The sequence below is a fragment of the Tursiops truncatus genome, chromosome 5 (genome assembly GCF_011762595.2).
Source record: "Tursiops truncatus isolate mTurTru1 chromosome 5, mTurTru1.mat.Y, whole genome shotgun sequence".
Classification (NCBI taxonomy): Eukaryota; Metazoa; Chordata; class Mammalia; order Artiodactyla; family Delphinidae; genus Tursiops; species Tursiops truncatus.
This window is the reverse complement of record NC_047038.1, coordinates 57,484,473-57,497,235: the sequence shown is the minus strand read 5'-3', so window position 1 is coordinate 57,497,235 and position 12,763 is coordinate 57,484,473. Positions and strand designations below refer to the sequence as shown.

The 12,763-nt window shown below is 37.4% G+C and overlaps 1 pseudogene; it reads right to left on the bottom strand.

The window, feature by feature from the left end:
- Positions 1-994: 994 nt before the first annotated feature.
- LOC101330781 (UBX domain-containing protein 6 pseudogene) lies at positions 995-3,966 on the bottom strand (annotated as a pseudogene).
- Between the last annotated feature and the right edge of the window lie 8,797 nt (positions 3,967-12,763).

The following is a 12,763-nucleotide window of genomic DNA, read 5'->3' as shown; positions in this document are numbered from 1 at the left end:
GAAGTTGCTCTCTCTCTCCTCTCTCATCCAGATAAAGAAACAGCCAGAAGAGGGCTGTCTGCAAGCCAGAGAGAGCTCTCACCAGAACCAGACCATGCTGGCAACTAATCTTGCATTTCTCAACCCCTAGAACTTTGAGAAATAAATCTCTGTTGTTTAAGCCACCCAGTCTACAGCACTTTGTTATGGCAGCCCAAGCTAATATACATTTTAATTGTATTTTCTTTTTTCCACTTTTGATTTCCTATTACCTTTCCTTTGCTTAGCAGTCAGGGTGATAATTTAAATGCCTATATTATACTTTGTATAAAACATTTCCAATGGCTTTCTTACCCTTAGAATAAAATTCAAACTTGTTATCCTGATCTTGTTCATATTTACCTTTCTGATCTCACGTTGCACTATATTATTCTCCCACTTTTCCACTATGTTTCATCACACTGGCCTTCTTATCACATCTTTAACATGGATACTGTCTCAGTGAGTTCAAATCAAAAATATTCCTCCTCTGATCTTTGCTTCATTGGCTCCTTTCTAGGAGCCCAGCAATTTAAGTTAGCCACTATCTCACTCTAAATTGTAAGACCTTATTTTAATTATTTTCTTTTTGTACATGATATATATTCTTATTTATTTAGCTTGTATGTTGTCCATCACTGCCTAAAATAAGGTAAATTTGATTCTTCCTTGTCCAACAATCTTTTTCAGTGCTTACTATAGTAAGAAATAAATATTCAGTAAAACAATAAAGTTTTGTGTAGAAATTAAATATGATGTTAATACCCACTGTTGCAATAGCGTCTGATAATCTTTTTTTGAGACTGTAAAACTGGCATTATCTGACAAGATTTAAAATGGAAATGCCCTTGAACTACTAATTCTACTTCTTTCAATCTGTCTACTTGCTTAAATCTATCCTTCAGTTATGGTCTCATAATGAATAAATATATATATATTTTTTTGGGGGGGGTGTCAAGCCAACCCTGCTTTTATTTCAAGAGATTTTCTCCATGGCTGACAGGAGCTCAGGTTTAAGGATACAGGGGTTCTGCTCAACCCCCACAGCCTTGAAGTCCTCTAGAAAGGCCACCCCCACATGAAAGTCAGGAGGGCTGAGAGCATCAGCCAACACTCTTTCAAGGCCAGGTTCCCGTCCTCCAATAACTTGTGTGCTCTGGAAGCCAGCAGCTCCAATGCAGCCAGTCACTCTGCAAGGCCTCCAGGATGAATTCACACAGTACCGTGAGCTCCCTGATGTGCCGTGATCTTAGAAGGTCCACTGGAGGAGGCAGTGGTCTGGGGAGCTGACTCATAGCAGCGTGTAGGTGTATTTTGCATCTCTCTAGCTCCTCCTTCTGCACTGCCTTGGTGCACACCACGCTCAGCCCCTCCTTAGCCTCAAACCTGAGCCTCTGCTCTGACTTGATCTTCTCTGCTGTGAGGTTGAAGAAGACCCAGCAGGTAGAACTGAGAGGCCAGGGGTGAGCACGGGAAGGTCCGGTGCTGTGGGTCAGGTGCTCCACACCGGCTCTGGGTGCAGCAGCTGCTCCTGGTGCCTCTCCAATTTCCAGGGCTGGAACAGGGCGGCCTTGCTCAGCATGCAGAACTCTTCAGGGCGCTCTTGATTGGAAGCTGGAAGCATCGCCTTCTGGAAGCCACCAGCCTCAAAAACTTATGGGTCCTTTCCAGGCTGTAAATGCATTCCTGAAACACCTTGTTCTATAGCTTGATCTCCTGGCACTTCTCCTCTGGATGCAGTAGGATATTGTCCAGGTATTGGCGATTGTGTCCATACCCAGCTTCACCCTGTTGCACAATTACTGGGTCAGTGAAAAAGTGGAGAGAGAATGATCCATTTGATGTGGGCATCCCTCTGGTCCTTCCTCACAGTGATCCCTGTGAGTGGGCGGGTGAAGTACACTCCAGGCTCAGCCATGGGTAGAGAATTCTTTGGGCTCAAGCACCATGTTGGTGCCTGGGGCCTCCAGCCTCCCATTCAGAGTTCCTTCAGCTCTAAGTTCCTTTCTCACCTGGCTCTGAATGGAATCCTGTGTTGCGGGTCTCAGGGCCCTGAGTTACTTATGCTCAAGTCGGCTACAGCAGCTGTTGCCACCATCTGCGCCTTATCGGTGGGTCCCCGGCTGGAGACTATAAAAGAAATGTGTACTAATGATATATCATTTATAGCATCATTGGTAATTGTGAAAAACTGGAAACAAACTAAAAATTCAGCAAAAATATAGTGATTAACCATACACTACTTGTGTCACATTGCATAGAAGACATCAAACAAATGACACTGCTGATCATAAGGCATACCATTATATTTATAACATCAAGGGGAAAAGAAGCTCTAACCAATTACAATTATAAAATAAAATCAATTATAGATCATACATAAACTTCAGAGATATAAAACACAATAAATCTATATCTTAGAAACAATTAAATATAGTTTACCAGAGGAGACTTTAAAATACTGAATTGTTTCATATATTTTGCAGTTGTTCTAAAATAGTTGGGTGTGTGCATGCATGTGGGTGTGTGTGCACATATATGTATAACAAGTTGTGTGCTGCTAAAATTTTGAGAACTGACTTTTCCCCTGCAATGACCACCCCCCAAATCCCTATTTATAGTGTTTGTCAATTTCATAGTGTATATATTTCCACTATGCCTTATTTCAAGCTACCAACATGATGTGACTTATGGGGATTTGGGAAAAGATGCACACAGTTGGCTTTTGTAAGCCAGTATGAGACAGCTCCAGCATACTACTGCAAATAGTTATGGATACAGTCCAGGGCCTTTTTAATTTTCTATGAATGTATCTATGTATCTATCTACATGCATATATCTGTGTGTATTTATATATGTATGTCTAAATATGCATATGTATTTTTTAGAAAAAGTCTGTATATATGTTATGGAAGTTGGTATAAATTTGGAGTTGTTTTCTTGACAGATCTCTGTTTAACAGGCACAACACGCTAGGATGTCCCCTTTTCATCCATAAAATATATTGACCGTGGTTGCCCAAGGCAGCCTGAAAATTAGTGATTAGTAGGTTTCTCTCAATTATGGTCATGAACTTCTCCTCCCACCAAAGGAGTTGGGTGCTTAACAACATTCTATTGTTCCCAAATCTGTTTAAACTGGTGGCACATTTTCTTATAATTGGTTCATTTATTTAACAATCAGACATGCTTATAAAATGTGAATGAAAAAGAAACAGCATTGTTGTTTCTCTGAAAACAAAATTAAGTAATTTTATGTAATCTAATGATGTCAAATTAAAAAAAAATCATTGCTCTCATTTTGGGAGGAGACAAAAAATAAATAAAATTTGGGGATATATATATATATATATATATAATGTATATACATTATATGCATATATAAAAGTCTAACAAGATTCTGCATTCAAATTATTTTTAAAGGGTTCTTAAGTACTCACTTCCCTTACATCAGAAATGGAAGTCAAAGAAAACGTGCTTCATTCAAGAAAGTAATGATATTAAGAACATAATAATAATCTCAAAGAAAAGACCTTGATTTTATATGGTGGCTTTGTAAAGTGTCAACGGAGTGCCAGGCTGTACTTGGTTCCTCAGAGTTCCCTTTCCAGTATGTTTCTGGTTAAGGTAGCCCACAAGAGACATTTGTGCACTAGGTTTAGAGGATTGAAGTAAAGCAGCAGCCATATATATATTTTTTTTTTTATGCTCAGAAGTTTGGGTCAGTGTCATCAGGTACTTTTATAGCTGACTCAAATTGTCATTCATTTGACGCTTACCTTGTCAGCATGGGGTTGCTGCTGATCCTACAGCTGTTCCAGATGTTCTTTGATCCTCCTTCAGATTCTGACTCTTGAGTCAAGGGTGGGGTTAGCTCCAAGATGAAGGATGCCAGCTTCTCCTGAAGGACACCCACATCATCAAGGTTAAACTTAATGAGAACTGACATGGGCTCCAATCCTTAGGTGAGTTCCTGTATATGCTTGTAGGGTTCCTATTGTTCACACTTATCTTCTGTTTCCAACAGCCTGCCTTGAAGAAGTCAAGTCCCAGAGTTAGACATGAAGACAACTGGTATACTGTATTTCCAAATATGATATAACAAACTCAATTTATTTACCTATGATTCCCATTTTAACTGTTTTTTTGTCCTATTTAACTGAAAACCACTGATCATTACGACACCAGATAACACAGCTTCTATATATACTCTAATACTCAATAAGAGTCATGTCAAGTTGGAAAAAAAAAGCTTCACTATTACAAAGCTGAAGATTGTACAAATTTTATTGAGAAAAAAAACCTTTTATAACACCAATTTGGCAGCATATATCTTATTGTCAGTCTTAAAAAAACTGTATCCTAAAATCTAACACATTTCCACTATTTAACCTAAAAGGATAGTACTGCACCTAAAGATGTGTGATTTAGGACGTTTGTTACATTACCCTCAATTAAAAAAAAATAGAAACATCTATATTTCTGATAAAATAAGAAAATAGTTAAGTAAATTAGGATAAGCCTGTATGATAAAATATTTAGAATGTTTTTTTTGCGGTATGCAGGCCTCTCACTGCTGTGGCCTCTCCCATTGCATAGCACAGGCTCCGGACACGCAGGCTCAGTGGCCATGGCTCATGGGCCCAGCTGTTCCGCGGCATGTGGGATCTTCCTGGACTGGGGCACGAACCCGTGTCCCCTGGATTGGCAGGCGAACTCTCAACCACTGCGCCACCAGGGAAGCCCAGAAATTATTAAAAGAAGTGTCTAAACTGTAGGAAAATATCAGTGATATAATTTAATTAAATCATTAATTTAATATTTTAAATGTCAGTACTATGATTATTTAAAGAAAGATATCAAACTGCATTTATGGATATAATAACAATTTGTATATATATGTGCACTTCTGGGTTTAAGTTTGTGAATGAATAAAAGGCTAGAAGAAAAATATTTCATAATATCAAGATAATTTTATCTGTGAATGAGGAGATAATAGGTGATACCGTTGTATGTAAATTCTTCATTTTGTAAAAATTTTAATTTTCCAATTCTATATCTCTATTGCGTTTACAATAAAATGTGTCAAACAATTTTTCAAAATATACTAGAATAAAAGATACAGCATAGAGATAATTTTTTGTTTTTTTTTATAACAAACCACTGTCATGTGTGACACAAAATTATTTTATTATTATTTCTTCAGGCCTAGGAAGTATTATGAAATGTGGATATTTTAGCATCTCGACAGCCTCATTTTTTTTTTTTTTTTTTTTTGCGGTACGCAGGCCTCTCACTGTTGTGGCCTCTCCCGTTGTGGAGCACAGGCTCCGGACGTGCAGGCTCAGCGGCCACGGCTCACGGGCCCAGCCGCTCTGCAGTATGTGGGATCTTCCCAGACCGGGGCACGAACCCGTGTCCCTTGCATCAGCAGACGGATTCTCAACCACTACGCCACCAGGGAAGCCCAGCCTCATTATTTTTTATTCATACTTATAATTATTGTCCTAGGAGTATACTTCTCTGTAAATTCACAGGAAAGATAAAATACCCTCAATTTATTAATCTACATATTTTTTTAAACTCTGGGATTAGTCATCCCTCCATAGAATTTTGGCACATCTCTCTAATCTCTAATCATCCCTGCCTTAATGCAAAAAAAATCTATGCCTCGTGTAACACTGCATCAGTGAAGTGCGCTTCCTCTCTTCATAATCATGCACTGTGATGGCTAGACCATGTACCTCAAACTCAAAACACTTGAACTTCCAAATTGCATTTTTCAGTCATATTCTCTTTTTCCTATGCTCTGAATCCAAATAGGTCAGATATTAGGTCATACCATTTTCTCATAGTCTACTGAGACCTTTTGGTTTTATGCATTTTCTTTTCTACAGTAAGACCCATAACGCACCACTTCAATATTTGTTTGACAATATTTTGCCCCCTCTTCTTCATGAGTTTTCTACTCAGACTATAGGTCAAGTAAATCATCTTATCTCTCTGAAACTGTACTTAAATCATTCATCCTGATGCCTCTATCCTACCCATCCTGCAATGCAGATATATTAGCCCTAATTTCTGTCTTGCCATTAGCACTTCCTGACAATTATTTCTCTTGTCTTTAGTTTGATCATTCCCAAATTCCCTTCAAATTTTTTTTACTCAATGTCAAATTAATTGTTTAAGCAGAAGGGCTTTATCTCCTATTTTCTCAAGAAAATATAATCAACAAAGTATAATCTCAAACTCAACCTCCAAATTAATAATAGTCTACATTCCTCTCATCTCAGGTAACAAATACCACATTTCTTAACCAAGACCAATCTGACCAATACTCTTGCTTCCCCTATAAGCTCATAACTACACAAATGTATTGCTAAATGTCCATCTCTCCCCATCTCTACCAATAATTTATCACTCCAAAACTTAACCACTTATAACAACACACTTTTATTGTCTTGGTTTTTGTGGTTCAGAAATCCAGTGTGACTTGACTAGGTGCCTCTTGCTCAGAGTATCTTGTGAGGCTGTAGTCCAACAACAGTAGAGCTCTATTTATCTCCAGGCTGGATTGAATGAAGATTGGCTTCCGAGCTCACCCTGCTTTCTGAGTTATTGGTTTTGCTCTCAGAACCATTTTTTCTTTCTCATAAAAAGTTGCATTTGACACTGAGTAGTTTTCCCAGCCTGCATTCTGACTGTAGAAGTTTTGGGGGTCCCAAATGCCTTTTTTTCAGTTCAATTGGGTGGTGATGTTTCTGTATATAAATAAGTGTTTAAGGGCCGTTGTGGGTCTTTTATAAATCTTCTTGGGGTTCACTCTATTAGACAAATCTCTCAGATAGAAGTCTATCTCTACTTTTGATTCCTGTTGAGAGGCTGAAGGGCAACCCCTTTAGAATTCATAGAGTCCCTATTGTTTGATTGAGAGTATCTTTGTAGCACACCATTAATCTCTTTAAAGGGCCTTTTATGTGACTGAACAGTACTCTGAGGCACCACCTTTGATCTTTCTGAGATCCTAATAAAAGATTTTACAGTCACACCTCTAAGCTTCAGCTTTATACCATATTTTCCTCATAGTGCCCTGGATTTGATCTTTGCTGGAGACTTTTTTAAATTTTAGCACTGAATTTTAGCACTTTTTTTTTTCAAAGCCATCAAGTTCTAGATTCTTTTTTTAGCAGTATTCTCTCAACTTATTTCTTTCCTTTCACGTTTTACCCTAAATAATAAGAATAAACCAAACAGCACCTACCTCAATGGGCTTTGAAATCTCCTTAAGTAGATTGTCTAGATCATTAGGCACAAGTTTTGCTTTCTGCATAAGTGCAAATGGCAGTGTTTATTAAATTTCTCCCACTTTAACAATGATTGCCTTTTCTTCAGTTTTTAGTAATATTTTCCCTACTCATCCACAGGCTCCTTCAACATCTTAAATTCTGTGAGCAGTGTGTTTGATGCCCTGTAAGCCTTCACAAAACTCCCTCAATATTTACTGCCTGGTTCCAATGCCATTTCTACATAGAGGTTAGGGGAGCATCCCAATTCTAGGTACCAAAATCTGTATTAGTTATCTATGGCTGCATGAAAATCACCCTGATCTTATTCTCAAAAAAAAAAAAAAAAGAACATTTGATACTCCATAGTTTCTGTTGGTCAGGAATCTGGGTGCAGCTTAGCTGGGTGGCTCTGATCGCTCAAGAATCTGCAGTTAAACTATTGGCTAAGGTTGAAGGTATCTCAAGAGTTCTCTCAGCTAGATTCTGCTTCCAGTTTCAATCAAAAGCTGCTTATAAAATGGCAGGTGGATGGCCATGAAGTAAACGGGCAAGAGAGCAAGAGAGAGCCCCTAAAAGGGAAGCCACAGTCTTTTTATTATATGATCTCATAATTGACATCCCATCCTTTCAGCCAAATTCTATTAATTAAAAGCCAGTCAATAAAGCCAGCTCACACTCACAAGGAGGAGGACAGTATACAACCCCTCCTTTGTTTCTTCTGTCCTGGTCCTGGATGCAGGAGTCTGGTTGAAGGGCCTCAGCCTGATCTGAGTGTAGGAGCCTGATCACCTCCAGTGGGCAGAGAACTCAAATTCTGGTTTTGGTCTGGTATATGCTTTCTGGTTTCTGGTAGGACTGAGTTCCCTTCCTCCCTTCCTGGAAGCCCAGGGAAAAGTCCTGGGCAGCTGCAGGTGGCAAGAGACATCTGTAAGGCCACCCGTTTTGTCCCCAGTCCTTCCCCTCTTCTTTCAACCTGGCCTCCTTTCCTCCCTTTGAAATCTTTGAAGACCTGAGATATTACCACTTACTCTGTTATTACTCAGATCTGAAGTCCTGTGTCTCTGTAGGAGGTTTTCTGAGAGACTTAAATCTTGTATTTAAGGGAGTGTCTGATTAGGATGGCCAGACCTGTGTGTGTTTTATACTTTGTGTTCTGTGTTGTGATTTGTGATGGCCATTCTGCCTTGTGAAATGGGATAACCTTGTGTGGTCACCACATTGTTTAGACTCCAGAGAAAGTTGGTTTAGGTAAAACTCTTGAAAACTGGTTTGAAAACTAGTTGTTTTTGCATATACAGTTAGTAAAAGCAAGCTTGATCAAAGGTCTTTTCACAGTTCTGATTCTGATGGAACAAGTCCTACTAGGAGAACTAGATTTTCTCTCCTTGTGCCTTGAGACCAGGGCTCTCAGGAACACTTAACTAGGCCATCTCTAATTCCTGAGATTCAGGAAAAAATGGGAAGAAGCCTTTAAAAATTTTACTTATTCAAATTGTTATTTATAAACTAGTGAATTTTATATTATGATATCTGATTCATGACTAAGTTTATAAAATGAAGCTGAATCTCTCATTGTGTCTGTCTAGATATATGTACGTCTCAGTCTATGTCTCTGTCTTTGGATAATATTGCTGAGGTTAACTTGTAAATGAGCTCTATTTAACAGGCTTAAAGAAAAGTAAGTGCTTAAAAATCAAACAATTCTAAATACAAGAGGAATTAAGCTAAATGAACTGGGAAATATTCAGTATTAAATTAATACCTGGTATAAATGTTTAAGTTTGTTAATCTAATTAATATAGACATCTTTAGAGTCACCAACATTAAGTATAATACTTTTATTGTACCTAGGTTTAATAGAAGTTAAATAAGATCTTATTATATCTGCTGCAAGTTTGTCAGCAAGGAAAGTAACTCAATGTGAAGAAATTTTAAGGAAGGAAAATGCAAATGAGATAAGAGCTTTGGGTAAACTTTTTAGGAATAAAATAACATACTGAGCCATTAATTACTGAGCATTGGCTTCCTTTTACAGAGAAACAAAAGGTTTAGAACTATTAATAGATATGTTTGGTGCCACACTGAGATATTTTCTATAAGAAGGCACATTTTTCAAGAAATTATTTGGATTTATGTTTACCAATCTACAGAGTGTTGATATAAAGGATAGTTCATGGTTGCTTAAGGAAAAGAGGATGTGTATTTTTTAGTAAAGAAGGTAAGGAATGGAATTGCATTTTATTAAGGGAAAAGGAAGTAGGTCTTACTTACAGGTGGCTGTTTCTGGATGGAAAAATAAAGTGATGGATACAGAAAGTGATAAAAATGTTTGTGGAAAGTGGACCCCGAGAAAAGAGTTCTGTGCATGGTCAGGATTGACTAAGTTTACAATAAATTTAATTGAGTAACGGAATTTTAAAAGTAAGCAGTTGCAAAACTTGAATTTGGCTTTTCTCTCTCTTAGGGGGACAAGATTTCTTAAAATGTTGAACTGTGTTTGATAACAGATTTCAAGTTTCTTTACCTTTTAAGTGATCTGTTCTGTATTTGCCTTTGAAATAGTTATTGTTACTTTAGTTAAATGAATAACTATTATTTCATAGTGACCTCTCATCCTATCTGACTGAGTGTTCGAAAGCCTTTTTGATATTTTATTGACAAAACTTCCTAAATCAAAATTATAATGAAGTACTTTTGACCTCTAAATAACTTTGGGATGTTTCAAAAAGCCCCTGAAACAACTCAAAGAGAAATATTAAACTAATTAGGTTAATTTGGTAGTTAAATTACATGGAAAGTATTGTCAAATGAGTAATAAATTTTCTTAGGTTATCTAGTATGGTAAATGTTACTAATATAGATATCCTAGAAATTATATGGAGTTCCTGAAATTCTGATATGTCCTGGTAAAATGTTATCAGTCATAATTCTAGTTATTATCTTAAAGTGTTGTATGTAACAGCAGTAACAAAGTTTCTTTGTCAATTGCATTGTAATCAGATTTAAATGTGCCTTCTTAAGTCTTTTTTCATTATAGACAGTTACAGTTTCACTCTAATGCCTTTGCAAAAATGCTTCTTCTTCAAGAAGATTTATAAAAAGGACTTTAGAATAAATACAAGTTTCTGACTTTCAGACCATAATGCTGAACTGCGTAAGAAACTGAAGATTTCTAATGAAAAAACTGATGGTTTCATAAAGGTGTTAACAAAAAGGATTAGTTACATAGGACTGAGTGAACTGGTGAATATGTTATAATTTTTATGACTTCTATCTGAAAAATTACCAGTTTAAATCTGTTTTTTCCAGGTATGTGGAAACCTTCCCCTCAAACTCATTGTGCCTTACAGAAATTTGGTAAATTATACTTTTGTAAGCAGAATTGAAGCATTTATCTTTTTCTCTCTATCTGCTCCCTCCAGAGATTGGAAACTCTTAGGTTCCCAGGAGCTTTGTCAGATAAATTAGGAAGGCTACCACACTAGCAGGTACAGAAATCCCAAGGTATTTTGGAGACATCGAAAGGGAGGAATTCATCTGCATCTGTTATGCAAAAATCTGTGAGAAGCCCTTGGTGTGACTTTCTTAGCCCTGAGAGGTCTTTTAAAAGTCCAAAGAGTTTCAGTGAGTAAAACGTCTATATGATCAATTACAGTTATATAAATCATCAGGCCAATTATTGAGACCAGACTTATTTTGCAAACAAATTAGTCTTAATTTTGTTACTTTTGGTAGAAAAGAGGGTAATTTTAGAGAGAAAAATATTATGTTTCAAAGAATGTTAAAACCCAGTTTTGTTAACAGAGATCTGTATTTATTAAGACTCACCTCCCAGATAGTTCTTTCTTGTTATGTTATATTAATGTAAAGGTTAATTGAAAGACATTCTAAGTTTGTTTCTGAAGATTATTTTAGTAATCTATCTTTGGATGAAGATCAGATGCCCCACGACCTACAACCACGGGATTATGCATACTAGAAGAGACATAATTTAAAAAACTATCTCCAACTTGGACCAAAGGACCCTTGTCAGGTACTTTTAACTAGCTCATGCACAGTGAAACTGAAGGAAATTGACTCTTGGATTAATTTCCACTCACAAAGGCCCCTGCACTGGACTGGCCTGTAGAAAGGACGGCTGGCCTCAAACTCACCTTAAAACAACGCTCAGAGGAGAAACTACACTCACACTAGGATGAGAAGAAGACAACATCAGAAGTAGACAGCTTGCCCAAGATCCTCTATCTGACTTGTATGATCATTTATAATGTTTTCTTGACTTCTTGGACCCTTGCATATAAATCAAATGTTTTCCTGTCATGAGCACGATCCTCTGCTAGTTTTAAAATCAATCCAATTGTTGGTTTTGTGGCCAGTTACCTGTGTCTAGTACTTCAGGGTTACCTTGGTGAATTTCTCCACTCCAAGGCTCTTATTGTTTGGCCCTGAGGAAATTTACTTTAGAAGAAAAATTATAGTCATGTTCAGGTAGCTATTGATATTACTAGGTAGAATCCCCTCACCTGGCAAATTAATAATGCCTGCTCTGACCCTGCCCATAAATATGAGTTTTCTTCAATTACTCAAGCTCAATCAGAGCAACAAGCAAAGTTTTAACCAAGGAACAAGACCTCTCACAATCATGGGATGGATTTATGTAGTTAATACCAGGCTATGGTAATTTAAGTTTAAAGGCATCTCTATGGTGGGAACAATTAAATAATACTAAGGATAGTCAGTCTAGTAATACTAGGAAACTGGGTTGGGTGCCTTATGGAAAATGCCAATATATAATTTTTCTTAAAGATAAGGATTGGTACAGAACAGACTAAGTCAGACAACGTGGGATATACTAGGCTGCACCTAATGGAAGTTCTTGACTTATATTCTTGATTATGATCTTATTAATCTGCTAGCTATATTGTTTTTTTATATTGCCTGTTTTACAAAATTGTTGTTTCTTGCATTACCAAATGTGTGACTGAGCCTCGGATAAAATGATGATATGTTCCATGTAAGATTAATGATGGTAATAGTGTAAGTCTAGATATGGGAAGAAGCAACAAGAGGGAATATTTTCCTGGACCATAAGAGACTAGATTAGACAGGTGATCCTGAGACATTTTGCCTACTTGTAAGGCCTAGTCCAATAATAGCAGAACATTGAGTGGCCTGTCAGTGAAATCTTTGCCAGACCTGGAAATAAGCATTCCTAGCACCGTGGGATGAAATGGTCATGAAACGCACCCCAAAACTATAGTCAAATTCATGACCCTGAAGGGGCTCTGCCAACTGAAAATTGTCATCTGCCTCTGCAAGTATTAAGTCAATGGCCACTGCTGCCACTGACCTTCAACACCTCCTGAAAGGGATTCAGGGTGGAGATCAGGAATGAGACACCCTGTGCTCTGAGAAAACCCAGTAGAACAGGCCTTCAGAGAGTGAGATATTTTCAGGAGA